This window comes from Notolabrus celidotus, chromosome 2 (assembly GCF_009762535.1).
Source record: "Notolabrus celidotus isolate fNotCel1 chromosome 2, fNotCel1.pri, whole genome shotgun sequence".
In the NCBI taxonomy this organism is placed as follows: Eukaryota; Metazoa; Chordata; class Actinopteri; order Labriformes; family Labridae; genus Notolabrus; species Notolabrus celidotus.
Window position 1 is genome coordinate 3467252 of NC_048273.1, and position 19845 is coordinate 3487096.

Here is a 19845-nt window from a genome sequence, read left to right on the forward strand (position 1 = left end):
ACACTGATACATTTTGCTTTTATCTTACAATTTAATACAATATGAGGCACTCTGCAGCATCACTTCCACTGTTATACTCTTAGCAGGTCTTATCTTTGTTGTAATGTCCCTTTAAAAGTAGTTTTTTGAAGTCAAACTTCAAATTTAGCAGACTTTGGTTTCATATTAAACATTCAAACGGCTGCATGTCTGTGGATTTATTCACAAAGGGACAAAAGCTTTATTCTAACTGTGAAACTCTAAGAGATAAAGTGAGGTTATCTTTATATACACACACGTTTCAGGCTAACAATAAAAGGAAAACTACTTCAGTGTGTTTGTTTTCTGTTTATATTCAATGTTTTGTTCAAATACCATCCCCACTGTACGACTGATCTCACTTCATGTTGTTGTTTTCTGTGTATAATGTATATTTGTGGCTCTACCCCCCGGTGCTGACCTCGACCCTGGCCGAGTCTAACCCCCTCTGAACTCCATCAGTCAGTGTTTTTTAGTATTTTGATATCAAGTGAGGAATAATCATTGTCAGCACCCCGCAGAGTCTCAGGCCGGGTTTAATTTTAATTTCATTTCTCACCGAGTCAGGGGACTTCTCTCCTGGATCCGTTTACATCTGATGAAGCAGATGAGAGAGATCATTTTCATGTTTCAAATATATCAAGGTCTTCATTTTATTCAACAGCTGCAGCGGCCACTGACTGCTCAGCACCAAAACGCCATGTGTCTCTTTCAGATTTGGAAGTAGAGTGGGAGGCCAAGGGTTTCTGGGTTCAGTAAACAATCGTAGGGATGTAAAAATAAACATCACCATTTCCAGATCTGTCAACGTGAAAGTGTGGGCGGCTTGTTTTCAGTGTTTACCACATTAGTTTAGTTTATTCACCCACATCATCACAAATGTACATCTATATCAGTCAGTCAATCAAGCTTTATTTATGTAGCACCTTTCATACAAATCAAATGCAACCCAAAGAGCTTTACAGCAACTGAAAACAAGAAAGAAGCAGAAATAAAATAATGGCAAGACATATTTAAAAAAATAAATAAATACAAATAAAATAAAATAAAAATTGATGTTAAAATAGAGACTAATGCACACCAACAACAATAAAATATGTGTAATTAAAATAAGTTCAAGTGTCAAATTAATATTAAGAATATAAATAGTTCAAATAAATACATTTAAAAAGGGAACGATAAGGGTTGAAAATAAAATTAAGGCTAAAAATGTCAATAAAACTGAGTAGATAAATTAAAATAAATGAATAAATATATAAAAATATATATATGTATATATTCAGTAAACATTTTCACAATGGTTGGATGTGTGGAAAGAAGTGACCCCAAGGAAGCTATTTAAAGCTTTTAATAGGGGGCTTAATTTCACACACATAAAGTGGCAGCAGACAAGATACAACAACAACATACTAACACACAACAAACACACAACAGACAAGATACAACAACAACATACTAACAGACAACAAACACACAACAGACAAGATACAACAACAACATACTAACAGACAACAAACACACAACAGACAAGATACAACAACAACATACTAACAGACACATAACACACAACAGACAAGATACAACAACAACATACTAACAGACAACAAACACACAACAGACAAGATACAACAACAACATACTAACAGACAACAAACACACAACAGACAAGATACAACAACAACATACTAACAGACAACAAACAAACAACAGACAAGATACAACAACAACATACTAACAGACAACAAACACACAACAGACAAGATACAACAACAACATACTAACAGACAACAAACACACCACAGACAAGATACAACAACAACATACTAACAGACAACAAACACACAACAGACAAGATACAACGACAACATACTAACAGACAACAAACACACAACAGACAAGATACAACAACAACATACTAACAGACAACAAACACACAACAGACAAGATACAACAACAACATACTAACAGACAACAAACACACAACAGACAAGATACAACAACAACATACTAACAGACAACAAACAAACAACAGACAAGATACAACAACAACATACTAACAGACAACAAACACACAACAGACAAGATACAACAACAACATACTAACAGACAACAAACACACCACAGACAAGATACAACAACAACATACTAACAGACAACAAACACACAACAGACAAGATACAACAACAACATACTAACAGACACATAACACACAACAAACAAGATACAACAACAACATACTAACAGACAACAAACACACAACAGACAAGATACAACGACAACATACTAACACACAACAAACACACAACAGACAAGATACAACAACAACATACTAACAGACACATAACACACAACAAACAAGATACAACAACAACATACTAACAGACAACAAACACACAACAGACAAGATACAACAACAACAACATACTAACAGACAACAGACAAGATACAACAACAACATACTAACAGACAACAAACACACAACAGACAAGATGCAACGACAACATACTAACAGACAACAAACACACAACAGACAAGATACAACAACAACATACTAACAGACAACAAACACACAACAGACAAGATACAACAACAACATACTAACAGACAACAAACACACAACAGACAAGATACAACAACAACATACTAACAGACAACAAACACACAACAGACAAGATACAACAACAATATACTAACAGACAACAAACACACAACAGACAAGATACAACAACAACATACTAACAGACATATAACACACAACAGACAAGATACAACAACAACATACTAACAGACAACAAACACAACAGACAAGATACAACAACAACATACTCACAGACAACAAACACACAACAGACAATCCCAATATTGTGGTTACAGACATAGATTAGTGGGTTCATTGATATGATCGGTAAATTTAACATTTTAATTTTATGTTTTCCCAGTTGTACCTATTAAATTAGGAAAAGTCAGGAAATATGAAGCTAAAAATGATGAATGTCATTAATTTAGAGGACATTAAACATTGAATGGGGTCCAACTGACCCCAAGGATAACAGGAGGGTCAAATACTGCAAAGCAAGAAAATATGTATTTACTTTAAAGGGTTAAACTTATATATATATTTATCTTATATTATAATATTTGTATATTTTCAGCTAAAAATATAATATATTTTGAATTTTGTATTATATTATGTTATATTCTACATTATCTTTTATATTTAAGGTGCAATATTATTATTTTCTAAATTTAATATTGTGTTTATTATGTAATATTTTATGTGATGTATTTTATATTTGAAGGTACAATATTATATATATTTTTAATTTATTTTGTATTTATTATATTAATTATATGTTATATATTTTTTATTTAAAAGTAGAATATTATATATTCTTAAATTTGTATATTATATTAGTTATATTATATAGTTTATATCTAAGGTGCAATATTTGTATTGTTTTTTTTATTTAACATTGTATTTATAAGCAGAGGATATTGCAGTAACGTAGATGAGGCTCAAATAAGGTTTTGTTTTGGATGAGTAGTCCTGAGAGTGGAAGAAAATATCTCAAAAAACAAAGCATCTTATTTACATTTGTTAGATCTTCAATATGACATTTGAAATGAATTTATTCTGTGAATCATTGAGATGTTTGCTCACATCCTGGTTCATGCTTTCCTTCCTCAATGTGTCATTTATTTTGTTGCACAGGTGCTGATATGTCGATATGTGGCACCTAAACATGAGTTTACCTTCATGAAGCTGGAAGAGCGCTCAATAAAGTCTCTTAATTCATGACTCTCAGTTGAACCTGCAGGGAGTCTGAAGTGCTGAGTTTAAAAGATATGATATGTTTGAGCATATAAAGCAAGATTTGGTGTTTTAATTTCATTTTACTTTGAAATAAGCCGCAGCATTGACACATTTTGACATTCTGAGTTGTTGTGTTATAGTTTATATTGAACATACATGAACAAACAGTCATCTGATGGAAGCGTCATAGTGTGTATAACAGATGCTAATTTGCAGCACCCTTTCAGAGAAGGTAGAATATCTGTTTCCCATCAGAGCAGAAGTTACGATCAGCGGTTTAATATTTACTGTTAATAACACGTCTCAGTCTGAGTCATTCATTCATCCCACAGAACTGTCTTAGATCTGAAGGTTGACAAGTGAATATTAATGAGTTTCATTTTGACCAAATTAACCACTTCCCCGCCTTCGTATTTTCAAAATGAGTGCTGTGAAACTTTGTGAATTAAACGACTCTCAAGTCAAACAAAGGTAAGCGTCAGACTCGCAATATCAAACACTGGTTACGTCACTGACACCCGCCGTGCTTCACTTTAAAGCTTATAATGCAAGAATTACACACAATGTATCGAATGTTCTCAAAAGAAGAAGAAGAAAAGAGGAAATTGTTTCAGAACAGAAACAAATCTGCAGATTTTATTTCAGCTTAAAGCTCCAGTGAGGAACTTCCTGTTTGTGTCGACTACGGCACCCCATGTGGACAAATCTTCGCTAATAGTATCCAAGTATTGTTCATTTGACAACCCCATCTCTTCCTGCGTTCCTTTAACACTTAAATGTGTCAGTCCCTGGAAACAGCCACAGTGAGAAAAGCAAAAAGTGCTTTTCCCTCAGCATCCTGTGGTCTGACACCTACCCCCTCATGGTGGTTACATGTGTTCAAAATTACAATGTGGAAGGAGTCAACCTTGTCGTTGATGCTCTCGTTTGATTGTGATGATTTCAAGAAAACAAGCTTTGTTTTTTCAAGATAACGAGAAAAACAAGACAAGAAAATGGAGAAATTAAAATGTATTTAATCATGTTCTTTAAGGGCTTCCATACTAAACATAAAAGGACTGCATTTACATGGTAACCACTTAATTTCAGGTAATAGGAAAGGCCTGTTCACAAACATTGTTCAGAAATGTTTGTCTCAGTAAAGAATGAAAATACATTTTGTTACAAGACATTTATCTTACAAGTTGAAGATCAAAAACACAAAAAAACAGCTTCATTCTCTGAATTAAATGAGATAAATTATTACGAGAAAATTAATTCTTTATCTCAAGAAGTCAGAGAAAATAAAATGTATTCAATCATGTCCTTTTAGGGCTTCCGTAGTTTTCTCCTGTTTTGACTCCATATTTACATTTTGAACTTCCATAAAGAGACAGTTATTGATGCTGTCACACGGACCGGCCTATAAATACATGTGTAAGGGCAGAAAGATGACTGTAACATAAGAAGATGTTAAATAGCGTTATCAAAAATAATGTATATGAACATGGTGGGTTGAAATTGTACACAGAGGATGATATTGGAGGATAACAAGAAACATAGGTGTCGATCTTGAGAAAACATGTGAAATTAACTTGAAATCAGAGAAAATAAATTGTTTTAAATCATGTCCTTCTGTTTTGACTCCATATTTACATTTTGAACTTCCATAAAGAGACAGTTATTGATGCTGTCACATGGACCGGCCTATAAATACATGTCTAAGTGTAGTAATATGACTGTAACATAAGCAGATGTTAGATAGCGTTATAAAAAAAAGTGTATATGAACATGGTGGGTTAAAATTGTGCACAGAGGATGACGAGAAAAATAAGTTGCAACCTTGAGAAATCAGAGAAAATAAAATGTATTAAATCATGTCCTATTAGGGCTTCCGTAGTTTTTTCCTGTTTTATTGTTTTTACTCCATATTTACATTTTGAACTTTCATAAAGAGACAGTTATTGATGCTGCCACACAGACCGGCCTATAAATACATGTGTAAGGGCAGAAATATGACTGTAACATAAGCAGATGTTAGAAAGCATTATAAAAAAAATGTATATGAACATGGTGGGTTGAAATTGTACAGGATGATGACGAGAAAAATAAGTTGCAACCTTGAGAAATCAGAGAAAATAAAATGTATGAAATTATGTCCTTTTAGGGCTTCTGTAGTTTTCTCCTGTTTTATTGTTTTGACTCCATATTCACATTTTGAGCTTTCATAAAGAGACAGTTATTGATGCTGCCACACAGACCGGCCTATAAATACATGTCTAAGGGTAGCAATATGACTGTAACATAAGAAGATGTTAGAAAGCATTATAAAAAAAAATTATATGAACATGGTGGGTTAAAATTGTACACAGAGGATGATATTGGAGGATAACAAGAAACATAGGTGTCGATCTTGAGAAAACATGTGAAAATAACTCGAAATCAGAGAAAATAAATTGTTTTAAATCATGTCCTTCTGTTTTGACTCCATATTTACATTTTGAACTTTCATAAAGAGACAGTAATTGATGCTGCCACACAGACCGGCCTATAAATACACGTCTAAGGGTAGTAATATGACTGTAACATAAGCAGATGTTAGATAGCGTTATAAAAAAGTGTATATGAACATGGTGGGTTAAAATTGTACACGGAGGATGACGAGAAAAATAAGTTGCAACCTTGAGAAATCAGAGAAAATAAAATGTATGAAATCATGTCCTTTTAGGGCTTCCGTAGTTTTCTCCTGTTTTATTGTTTTGACTCCATATTTACATTTTGAGCTTTCATAAAGAGACAGTTATTGATGCTGTCACACAGACCGGCCTATAAATACATGTATAAGGGTAGCAATATGACTGTAACATAAGCAGATGTTAGATAGCATTATAAAAAAAAATGAATATGAACATGGTGGGTTTAAATTGTACAGGATGATAATAGACGATAATGAGAAACATAGGTGTCGATCTTGAGAAATCAAGTGAAATTAACTTGAAATCAGAGAAAATAAAATGTATTCAATCATGTCCTATTAGGGCTTCTGTAGTTTTCTTCTGTTTTGACTCCATATTTACATTTTGAGCTTTCATAAAGAGACAATTATTAATGCTGTCACATGGACCGGCCTATAAATACACATCTAAGGGTAGTAATATGACTGTAACATAAGCAGATGTTAGATAGCGTTATAAAAAAATGTATATGAACACGGTGGGTTGAAATTGTACACAGAGGAGAAAAATAAGTTACGACCTTGAGAAATCAGAGAAAATAAAATGTATGAAATTATGTCCTTTTAGGGCTTCTGTAGTTTTCTCCTGTTTTATTGTTTTTACTCCATATTTACATTTTGAACTTTCATAAACAGACAGTTATTGATGCTGTCACACGGACCGGCCTATAAATACTCAGTAATATGACTGTAACATAAGCAGATGTTAGATAGCGTTATTAAAAAAATTGATATGAACATGGTGGGTTGAAATTTCACAGGATGATAACGGAGGATAATGAGAAAAATGAGAAAAACATGTTAAATTAACTTGAAATCAGAGAAAATAAATTGTATTAAATTGTGTCCTTTTAGGGCTTCTGTATAATAATCAGTTAAACTGCCTTGTGGTCTCCTGATGCCCACCTTGTCCCTCCTGACCTCACACAACGACATCCTCTCCTCTCTGGACTGGAGGGGGACTGGAAGGGGGACTGGCCCCTGCTGATTCAGAGGTTTGGAATTTGCATCTGATTACTGTTTGTCAACCAATGATGTGCGCGTCTCTCCACGCCTCTCTCTCTCTCTCTCTCTCTCTCTCTCTCTGTCTCTCTCTCTCTCGGTGTGTGTCTCTCTGTTTGTGTATGTGTGTGTGTGTGTGTGTGTCTCTGAACGTTGCGGGGGCTCAAACCGACACTAACTCTGAAAACACACTCACACCCAAAGGGCGATTGCGTGGATATCATGCAGTCACATGAAGCCACATTAATCCTCGCTGATAAACACACGGACCGGCTCTCCCCTTCCTGTTTCTGGTGTTCTGGTCTGAGGGGGTAGACTCGGGTAGACCCACAGGGTAGACTGGTTCAGACCTCTATGGTTCAGACACGGGAAAACTGGAATGTTTCTTCCGGTTCCACAGAGTGCTAAAGCTGAACGGAAGCCGACGTGGTAAGTTTGTATCTGTTCTCTCTTCATCCTGTTAAAGTCTGTGTTTGTGTCTCGTGCGTGGTTTCCTCTCAGGACAGGCTGTTACACCGAGTCTCTGCTGATCAATGGTCTATGTGTAGTGGACGGACTCACCTGCCATATGTCACCTCAGGAGCAGATTAAACACTCTGTTATATATCATTATATATTATTATTATACAGTCTGTGGAGTAAACCCACGCGCAGTGTCACGGCTCTGTGTTCTCGTGGGGAATTGTCACGGTTGTGGACTTTGTTGAAGCTTTTACAGATTTTCAGTCGAGCATTTTAATGGAAGGTGAAATGTGTGTGTGTGTGTGTGTGTGTGTGTGTGTGTGTGTGTTTTAACAGCTAACGGTTAGGAACTTCTTCTGCATTATAACATCTAACACCGACCCCCCCCCCTTTAAAGCTACTGCAGCTAATATTACAATCTGATTATTCTCAGTCTGATCCTCAGCTTGAGCTGTAGTATCACATATCCAATATGGGATAAAAACCAACCGCTCTATGAAATAAGTGTGGCTCTAAAATCAGCTTATTAGTGTGTATTTTATATTAAGTCCCTCATGCTGGAGGCACATCCTGTGCAATTTCAACCCCCACCATGTTTAATCATGTTAATGTTTCTTTACAAAGCGACTAATGTCTGCTTATGTTACAGTCGTATTACTGAGTATTTATAGGCCGGTCCGTGTGACCGCATCAATAACTGGCTCTTTATGAAAGTTCAAAATGTAAATATGGAGTCAAAATCAAGCAACCTCATGTCTCAAAATATGAAGCCCATGCAGAAGTGCTAAAAACTGCAGTTCATCGAGCGTCCACTAGAGGCTGGCTACAGAAACACAGGAAACCACATACACACCAATTCAGAGAAGACGATCTTTACAGCAGAAATAAACATGTTTACAGCCTGGTTCAAAAAACAGCTTGGCTCTACGTAGCTAATCTCTCTATCGGCACACACTGTACGAGGGGTGGATTTTTTTCTAATGCGACAGTTCAAAAGATATTAAGATTACAAGTTTTTGTCCAAATAAGGACATGACTGATTTGACTCATAGGCGGGAACACATAGCTGTTGGCTAGGAGGCTCAAACTCCGCCTCTTTACCTCACACTCTGCCTGGTTGAGTTCTGCATTTCCAATATGGCCACCGCCGTCGATTGGCTTCAAAACAGCGCTCAGGAACAGATGGGTGACGTCACAGATACTACGTCCATTATTTATACAGTCTATGGTAAAATGAAGCCAACAGGGTTAGCTTCACATTAGCATTTAGCCAATGTGATAACGTGAAGTCAGTTCTGTGATATTACCTTTCTTTCATTTGACAACCAAAGAGGACAGCGATACAAAGACATCCTAACACAGTGCTGTTTTATGTTTTACCTGTGTTTTATGTTTACCTTGAGATAATGAAATAAATAAGTTGCGATCTGGAGAAAACAGAGAAATTAAAATGTATTCAGTCCATTGACTGTATAAATAATGAACGTAGTATTGGTGATGTCACCCATCTGTTCCTGAGAGCTGTTTTGAAGCCAATCTTCGGCGGCAGCATTTTTCTCATTATCTCAAGATAACAAGGTTTGTTTTCTGTAGATAACAGAGAAAAATAAGAGGAGAAAAGGAGGAAATAAAATGTATTTAATCGTGTTCTTTTAGGGTTTCTGTACTAAACATAAAGGAGCACTTTTATATGGTAACCTTGTAACTTCAGGTAATAGGAAAGTACGGAGGCCTTAAAAGGACATGATTAAATACATTTTATGTTCTCCGTTTGCTCGAGGTACAGAGAAAAATAAGAGGAGAAAAGGAGAAAATAAATTGTATTCAATCATGTTCTTTTAGAGCTTCTGTACTAAACATAAAGGAGAACATTTATACATGTGGTAACCATGTAACTTCAGGTAATAGGAAAGTATGGAAGCCCTAAAAGGACATGATTTAATACATTTTATTTTCTCTGTTTTCTCAAGAAAACAAAGCTTGTTATCTTGAGATCTCGACTTATGTTTCTTGGGAAAATGGTATCAGTTTCTGTATTAATGTGTTCCTTTTATGTTTAGTATTGAAGCCCTAAAAGGACATCATTAAATACATTTTATTTTCTCAGTTTGCTCGACTTGTTTTTCTCGTAATCTTGAGAAAACAGAATAAAATGTATTTAATCATGTTCTTTTAGGGCTAGCACATTTATACAGATGGTAACCATGTAACTTCAGGTGATAGGAAAGGCCTGTTATCAGTTTCTTTAATTCTTTTTTGTTTTTATCACAAACATTGTTCAGAACATTTTGCCTCAGTAAAAAATTAAAATAGCCATTTTGTTAGGAGACATTTATTTTACAGGTTGAAGATCAAAAACACAAAAAAAAGCTTCGTTCTCTGAATAAAAAGAGATTAATAATCCCATTATCAAGAGAAAAACAAGTCGAGATATCAAGAAAATAAAATGTATTTAATCATGTCCTTTTAGAGCTTCCAGAAAACAAGATTATATGTTACACTTTTTAAAAAATGGACGATTTAGAGCATGTAAACCAAAGCATCAGATACATTCAACTTACAATGTAAACTACAATAAATACAGGCGAACACACTCATAACTCAGCAGTGATGCAGATAGATCAATGCATTGTACAAAATGCAGCCTGATGTTCAAGAATCCACAACTAGCTTTTTAAAATCTGCCTCACTTTGAGTTTAGTGGATTCAGGAATGAATTCACAGCTGCTCTCGAGGCTTTTTTCCTTCTTATATATAACCCAAATGATTCTGTAATAGGTTATTGTAGTAATCCGGGTTCGGCAGGGCTGTAATTATCCAGACCAGGACCACAAACAAGACTGCACAAGATCTAAAAATGTCCAGCCCACATGCAGGCCTACTTAAAGATGTAAAGAGCGTTACGTTGAGGAGCATTTCTGCTGTTATATCACTGAGGCTGATCATGGGAGGTGCCAAACAAAGGTACAACATGCTAATATGAGGCAGTCAAGATCTTAACATCTGAGATCAAACCTAGTCCAACATGTCAGGGCAGTGACATGGACACAATGAGCTGCTTTCAGAGCTGCAGCAGGGTGGTGGGAAAGTCTGCTGTATATATGTGGTTGTGTATTCCCCTCTGTGACGTCAGCTGATATGAAAATGAGCCAGAAGAAGAAGAAGAGCGCGGGACGTCTCCTGCTGGATAGTCATTGTGATATAAAGCTGACAAACGTCTCAGCCACAACCAAAACTACTGACTCGGTTTGTGGTTGGTGTAATAGTTTCTCACCAAAGCAGTGGGGGTGGGGGAGGACAGGGACAGGAAGCTGGTTTGGTTTTAAAGCCTCGTATAGCACTCTGTCTTTACGACCGTAAACATATAGATCTGTTCAGGCGGCTCTGAGTGGAGATTCTCAGCTACCTGGTCTGATCTGGATTCAGTTTCTGTTCCTTTTCCCCCTTTATGATTCAAACTTTGATAAAAAACATGATGTGAAATAGTTTAACTTAAAGAAGAAGCTTTTATTTAAAAAGGAATTGCAAAAAAAAACACTTTTAACCAACAGCTGTCAGCTGGTTTCTCATGTTAACCATCAGTAAGCAGAGTTCTGGTCCCCTCAGTCCCTTCAGTCCCCTCATGCCCTTCAGTCCCCTTTAATCCCTTCAGTCCCTTCAGTCCCCTCAGTCCCCTCAGTCCCTTCAGTCCCTTCAGTCCCCTCATGCCCTTCAGTCCCCTTTAATCCCTTCAGTCCCCTCAGTCCCCTTCAGTCTCTTCGGTCCCCTCAGTCCCTTCAGTCCCCTCAGTCCCTTTAATCCCTTCAGTCCCCTCAGTCCCCTCAGTCCCTTCAGTCCCCTCAGTCCCTTGAATCCCTTCAGTCCCCTCAGTCCCCTCAGTCCCTTCAGTCCCCTCAGTCTCTTAAGTCCCTTCAGTCCCCTCAGTCTCTTTAGTCCCTTCAGTCCCCTCAGTCCCCTCAGTCCCCTCAGTCTCTTAAGTCCCTTCAGTCCCCTCAGTCCCTACAGTCCCCTCAGTCTCTTTAGTCCCTACAGTCCCCTCAGTCTCTTTAGTCCCTACAGTCCCCTCAGTCTCTTTAGTCCCTTCAGTCCCCTCAGTCCCCTCAGTCCCCTCAGTCTCTTTAGTCTCTTCAGTCCCTTCAGTCCCCTCAGTCTCTTTAGTCCCTTCAGTCCCCTCAGTCCCCTCAGTCTCTTTAGTCCCTTCAGTCCCTTCAGTCCCCTCAGTCTCTTTAGTCCCTTCAGTCCCCTCAGTCCCCTCAGTCTCTTTAGTCCCTTCAGTCCCTTCAGTCCCCTCAGTCCCCTTCAGTCCCTTCGGTCCCCTCAGTCCCTTCAGTCCCCTCGGTCCCTTCAGTCCCCTCAGTCCCTTTAATCCCTTCAGTCCCTTCAGTCCCCTCAGTCCCCTCAGTCCACTCAGACCACTCAGTCTCCTCAGTCCCTTCAGTCCCTTCAGTCCCCTCAGTCCCCTCAGTCTCTTCAGTCCCTTCAGTCCTCTCAGTCCCCTCAGTCTCTTCAGTCCCTTCAGTCCCTTCAGTCCCCTCAGTCTCCTCAGTCCCTTCAGTCCCTTCAGTCCCCTCAGTCCCCTCAGTCTCTTCAGTCCCTTCAGTCCTCTCAGTCCCCTCAGTCTCTTCAGTCCCCTCAGTCTCCTCAGTCCCCTCAGTCCACTCAGACCACTCAGTCTCCTCAGTCCCTTCAGTCCCTTCAGTCCCCTCAGTCCCCTCAGTCTCTTCAGTCCCTTCAGTCCTCTCAGTCCCCTCAGTCCCCTCAGTCCCTTCAGTCCCTTCAGTCCCCTCAGTCTCCTCAGTCAGTCTCAGTCCCCTCAGTCCCTTCAGTCCCCTCAGTCCCCTCAGTCCCCTCAGTCTCCTCAGTCAGTCTCAGTCCCCTCAGTCCCTTCAGTCCCTTCAGTCCCCTCAGTCTCCTCAGTCAGTCTCAGTCCCCTCAGTCCCTTCAGTCCCCTCAGTCCCCTCAGTCCCTTCAGTCCCCTCAGTCCCCTCAGTCCCCTCAGTCCCTTCAGTCCCCTCAGTCCCTTCAGTCCCTTCAGTCCCCTCAGTCTCCTCAGTCAATCTCAGTCCCCTCAGTCCCTTCAGTCCCCTCAGTCCCCTCAGTCCCTTCAGTCCCCTCAGTCCCCTCAGTCCCCTCAGTCCCCTCAGTGTCACAGTGTGTGTTGCTCCTGAAAAGAAAGTGTGTGATGTTTAACTTTAACTGCAGCATGCGGCCTCCTGGTGTGATTATCAATCACTGGGAGATTCCCGCGGCCCTTATCGCACCCTGCACCCCACCACCCTCCAATCACCTTACAGGCTTGCCCAGAAGTTGCGACACTTATCTACGTGGCCCAGTCTGACATGTGTTCTCCTGCAGAACTGCACCAGCTCAGAGTTTTTAATGGAGAGAAATACTGCAGCAGTGAGCGAGGGAGGGGGGGGGGTCGGGCTTCTGTTGTGATTGGCCCTATGGTGGATTAGAAACGTATGGCCTGCGATCAAGTTCAGGTCTTAAAAGGCCTCCCTTTACTTCTGCATCACACAAGCTGTAGTCCAATAAAAGAAAAACCTGCTTGTTGTGAAAGCAGCGTACGTGAAGTCACCTTTTGTTGCTCTTCATTTAAAGAACTTCCTTCTGGGTTGGATTTCAGCAGGAACTCGTAGTTTCCCCTTAAAGGGAGGCGATTCAAGTTTCACAGAAAATGCATTCAAACTTTTCAGCTTTCATAAAACAGCGTCCAGAGAGATTCCTGCTCCTACATCACAGCTGGTTGATTACACACAGACACTTCAGAGTGTTTGTGCATTTTTGCCTTTATTGGATAGAACAGCTGGAGAGAGAGAGGAAGTGTGAGGAGCAGAGAGCGGGGGAAGACGTGCAGCAAATGGTCGAGGCTGGGAGTCGAACCTCCGACTGCTGCGACGAGGACTTTATGCCTTTGATCCATAGACTGTATATATAACGGACAACGTCGCTCCGCCTTTTCCCATTGGACGGTTTTGAAGCCAAAATATCCCATTCCAGAACGCTGCCATCTTGTATATTTTCTGCAGCCAGAGTCTGAGCTGTATTAACTAGGGCTGCCACGATTAGTCGACTAGTCACGATGACGGTGACTTATAACTTAAGGATGACATATCATGCAAAATGGACTTTTTAATGGTTCTCTACCTGAAATATGTGTCCCTGTCTACAAACCCCCCGAGAATGAAAAGAATCCATTCTGCCCCTGTTCTGATTTCTCCACCTTTCTGTAAATGTGTGTGAAACCAGCCGTTTACGTTTTCAGTGTTTTTCATACGTCACAACGCCATCCAGTTTGTAAAAATAAAATACAACTCAACCCCTCCCCCGTTTTTCATTCCCTGCACACATGTGTGCTAACAAGGAGCTTAGGAGGGAGGCATGCTAGTTGTAGGCTGTCTTAATAAACACAAAGGTCGGTTTGACTCCCCACGTCTGCAGATTTGAAGATCTAGTGGTGGATTTTTAGTTTTCATGGAAAAGTGCTAGCGCTAGTTAGCATAGCCAAATAGCTACATGGTCATAGCTGTGTACCAAGACACACGTCGACATGCTGACAAATAAAACAACAAGAAACACTAAATCTGTGACCAATGGTTCAGAAAGGTCCTGCTGCAGGCGCCTCTCCGTCAGGATCAGATTCTGGATCAGATTCTGGATCAGATTCAGAGGGTTGAAGTAACGCGGGTCTGTGAGCAGCCGTGTATATTCAGCCAACATGTAAACATTAGATCATCGTGCTGGAGAGCCGAGGCCACACCCACTTCCTGAGGGGGAGTGGTCAGAGAGAAAACAGACTGTTCTGTGCAGGGCTGAAAAAGAGGGTTTTTCAGGCAGACCAAAATCTGATTTCAAAGTGTTTTTTTGAGCATAAACTTTAAAGACATGTTTTGGGGACCTCTTAGACCAATATATGTTGATGAAAAAAGCGTGATATGTCACCTTTAATAATCGACGTCATTGTTTACTTTTTGAAGCATTGTTTTTCTCTCGATACTGCCGCTGTACCTTCCGCTGTCTTGTCTGCCTTTCTGTCTGCACATGTGCAGTAGTGGTAATCGGGGTCAGCCGTGATGTCACCTGAAAAGTTAAGCCCAAACAGTATCATGGCTAGCCGGCTGAGGAGCTTGAAAGTTTGGGAGCATTTCTCCAAAATAAAAGAGAAGAATGTGCAACAAAAAATCTCCAAGGCAGAACTTACCTGGTAGTACGACGGCGATGCACGAGCATCTGAAAAGGAAGCACGTCGTGGCTGATTCAATTTCTGACGAAGAGGGACCGTCGTCTCGGTAAGCTTATTGGCTAGTTAGCTGCTAACATTAACGTCAATAGTGAGCTATTTACTTAGTATTCATAGTGCAACTATCCATAGTGCATAGTCTTTGGTTCTATTTTACAATGCACTAAACATTTACAGCTAAGAGTGTTTGAGGCCAGAGTTGTGCCTTCATTTTATTTCATTAAAAAATGTCAGAAAAGCTGCTACAAGCTGCAAAGTTCATTAAAAGTTGAATGAACTATCATCTTAATTGTCTTTATTTTGAGTTAGCACATACCTTAAACACTTCAAGCTGGAAACCAATGATGGTTATATAAGAGCAACTGCATGCTGCTGCGATAAGCTGCAATTTACGTATGATCAGATTAGTCGACTAATCACAAAAATAATCAGTGGGAAGTAAAACCTTGTTTTTTAACCTCTAATAACCAACGAAGAAGAAACTTTTCAGGAAATAGAGGCCTTGAACACAAAACAGTCGAATACTAACTACATATCACCACAGCATACGGATGGTAATGTATGAAACATTCATACCAGGTGTATTTATTTTTTAAAGTTTGACTGCAGCCCCATTCAAATGAATTGGGGAGACAAAGTTTTTGACCTATACTGCAACCAGCCACTAGGGGGAGCAGTTTTTGTGGCGGCCTCACTTTGAGCCGAGCGACATGACGTCCATTTTATATACAGTCTATGGGGACGATGTGGAGTCGACCCTGCAACTTCTGCTTGGAGGACTATAGCCTCTGTATAGTGCTTAGACCGCTAGTCCAACGGCGCCCCTGATCAGGACACATGATGTGAATGAATGATTGTTTTGTAGGAGACAGCTGAGGTGAATCAGTGATTACATTGGTGCCTCAGTGTGTGATTTCACATTACATTGAGGTGTTGAGGAGACGTGAGGATCAGAGCATGTAGAGCAAAACCTTCGCTCACAGCTGTTGAGTCCTTCCAGCTCAGACGCTGCTCATCATCACCGCCGTCTTCCTCCCTTTACTCCTCTGTTATACCTCCAGCGTGGATCAGACTTACACATTGGGAATAACAGAGGTGAACATATCCGGCCCTAAAGTCTCTGTAATCATGTTATCAGTAAACATCCTCACCTGATCCGTGCTGAAAGGATTCAGAGGAATCAGACGAGAGTTTCACACTTTTAGTAATCGACCAGCAGCTTGAATTCTTAACTCTGGCAGTTAGGAGGAAGTTAATCCATGAATCATGTGGAAACAAAAGCCAAAAGATAAATAAGTAACATGTTTGTCCCCTGAGGTCATTGTTCAGCTGTTATTTAACCCTATCATGGCTCATGTTTGTGGTTTTGTTCCTCTCCTCTCCGTCCTGTGAGCTCTTGTGTCTCTGAGGTATTTCTGCTTCTTTCCTTCCTTCTCTTGATTTGCGATCTCGTCCCTCCGGTCTTGTCTGTAATGAAGCGCTGGATGCGGTCTGACCGGCGTATGTTCACTCAGAGGTGCGTGCGTCAGTCACGTTCAGTTTAGTTTGTTGGCAGATTGTCGCCTTCGCATGTTTACGATAGTTTAACGTTCATATTGAGACGTGATAGTCATGCAAATGTTTACACGCAAAAAATCTGCACAGCTTCCTGTCGCTCGTCTGATCTCAGCCCGGGGATATTTGATGAACATTTGGAGGCTTTAAGTGTAACATGCAAATAGAGAGCTCAGTCTGCCTGCAAGCAACAAGAGTGAGCGAGCGGCAGTCACTGGCAGTTGGCCAGTAAACTGGTTAGTGTCTGTGCATTAATGACAAACATGCAGAGACAAGACAAACAGGTCTGACGTCTGTTTGTTGTCTTATGATCAAACTATAATCCTCACAGGGTGATAAAGGTCGCTCTTCATGTTGTCCCTACATCCAAATCAGCCTGCAGGGCTTAAGGGCGCGGGCTTTGGCTTAAAGCCGACATTGTGTCACACAAATGTTTCAGTAGTAACCCACCTGTAAATACCAGCATGAGTTGTGTTGCAGCATGCGCGCGTGTGTGTGTGTGTGTGTGTGTGTAAGAGAGAGCTCTTAGTGTGTGTGTGTGTGTGTGTGCACCACAAGTTTTCCTGCCATTAAAGAAGTAGGAAGCTGTGTGGCTTGGCAGGCGTTCAGCTGTTCCTGTGCCAAAACCTACATTTCTGAAGGGCCTGCGCGGCACGTGGGGCTTTAACTCTGTTATCCTGCCAAAAATGCAGGAAAAAAAACTCACAAGTTACTTCACTGCCTGGGCCGGAGCCATGGGGGAATCCCAGCAGGGCCCGACGCTGACGCAGGCTCAGCGCAAGAGGGTCAGAGCTTTTTGGGAAACCCTGCAGATCCTGATCCGAGCCGCTCGGACAGCCGGAGGCTCTCTGCGCTCACGGAGCTGACGACACTCAGCGGTTCAGTGTCAGCGGGATCTATCCTGGTATCGGTCTGCCTGGATACCAGCACACAGCTGCAGCACGCTGACACGTCCATCAGATCTGAAGTATTTTATATACCAACATCCATTCGCGCCTGGCAGCCGGCCCAAGCAATCACAAACCAATTTAATCAGATCTGTGCCAAATGACACACATCCCTCAGGAGCACACAGAGCTGCCAGATTTTATTAGCCGGAGCACGGACACATGAAACTTTAATCCACATGCAGCGCGGAGTGATCATATCTCTGTAGAGTGCCTCCATGTCCAAAACACAGAGCTCTCTATCTTAGATTTTCCACTTATCCATCGCCTCTCTGCAGACAAAAGAGCTGATTGTTACAGATCACAATGCCATGACGTGTCTGCGCAGTCACCATATAAACCAACACGTTAATCCAGTTTGGGACATTCATGCCATTCAATGAAAATACTCCCCCCTCCTCTCCCCCCCCTCCTCTCTCCCCCCTCCTCTCCTGCACTAGAGGAACCACCATCAGTGTAGAGTTACAACAGCAGAGCGCTGAACTCTGCGAGCAGCAACACGCAGCCGCCGCCTCAATCTCACTTTTTATGGTGCATGTCTGTGAACACACACCAGGAGTGGTTTGTTAGCTGTGTGACTTACAGGAAGTATATAAACAGCAGATTGAGGAATGACATAGAGGCACAGAGCTGTGTTTAAATCCTGACTATCAGCTGCATGTAACACAGATCACATGTGAGGGGAGAGAGGAGTCTTCAGCGCTGGTTTTAAAGCTGCTGCGTTACAATCAAGAGTTCTACAGGACGTAAATACGTTTGTATTTTTGGACTTTCACTTCCTTCTTTTCAGAGTCAATGGGTTTGTTGAATGGATCTTGGTTAGATGACTCAAATGGAGTTTGAAATTAACACGTTTTTCTCCTCTGAGTCGAACAATATTAAATTTAAAGTTTTATTCCCTCTTTAAAAAGCTGATGATGAGACTTCAGAGGCTCATCTTCGTCATGAGATAAACTCTCTGTGCCTCAGAGTGTCCTCTGCAGGGTTATGAGGAGTCAGGAATATCCAGACTTTTAAATTAAATACAAAAATTATCTGTTTAGTCTGACTTTTTCTTTTAATTCATCAGTTTATATTTAGTTTAATATTCTATTGTTTAATTTAATTCTTCAATTTGTATTATTTAACTACTATTTTTGGTGCTTTTATTCATCTTAGACCTTCATATTTACCTTTTTTTAAAACTTATTTCTTAACTATTTCCCTTTTGTTTATTTTTACACATTTTAATAATAATAATAATAATAATACATTTTACTTATAGAGCACTTTTCAAAAGACACCTCACAGATAACACACATTAAAGACAGAATACAAGAAACAAAATAGAAACACAGTGACCATAAAAACATTAACAGTTAAAAGCAGCTCTGAAGAGATGATATTGTATTAGTCTCTACTTCTAAATCAATTTTTACTCTCTCTATATTTTTTAAATGTATTTATTTTTCATTTAAAAGGACCGTGCATATTAATCAACACTTCTGTAAATATGCCAGAATAAGCAAAAAGGCTAGTTTACATCTGTAGTCCCTTACCAGATGTTAAAAAAGGCTCCCTAAAAAGATCAGGATTAAACAAAGATAAATAAATAAATAGATAAATAAATAAATAAATAAATAAATAAATAAATAAATAAATAAATAAATAAGTAAATAAATAAACAAATAAATAAATAAATAAGTAAATGAATAAATAAATAAATAAATAAATAAATAAATAAATAAATAAAATAAAATAAAATAAAATAAAATAAAATGAAATGAAAATAAGTAGGGAGAGGAGAAACCAAAACACAAACAATAAAAAAGAAGAAGAAAAAAAAGAAAAGAAAAGTACAAAGAGCAACATATGATAATAAAAATAACTAAAAGCTACATAAGGAGACGACATGACTCTTTGAGAAAGGAGGCAGCAATAAGGGAATGTTAAGGAAGACACAACAGGACAACATTTAACAGAGCTGTACACATCAGACAGTGATACTTAATCATTATATATTTTATTTATTTAAATCGCTGTAAAGCTCTTTGACTTGCATTAGATTTGTATGAAAGGTTCTGTATTAATAAAATTTGATTGATTGAAGGTT

The 19845-nt window shown here is 39.5% G+C and overlaps 1 protein-coding gene across 1 annotated transcript in view; it reads left to right on the top strand.

The window, feature by feature from the left end:
* Positions 1–7708: 7708 nt before the first annotated feature.
* Positions 7709–19845, top strand: part of arid3a (AT rich interactive domain 3A (BRIGHT-like)) — a 64429-nt gene continuing 52292 nt past the window's right edge. Inside the window, exon 1 of the mRNA XM_034711965.1 lies at positions 7709–7976. The gene's annotated coding sequence lies outside the window, so the exon portion shown is untranslated. The remainder of the gene's footprint in view (positions 7977–19845) is intronic.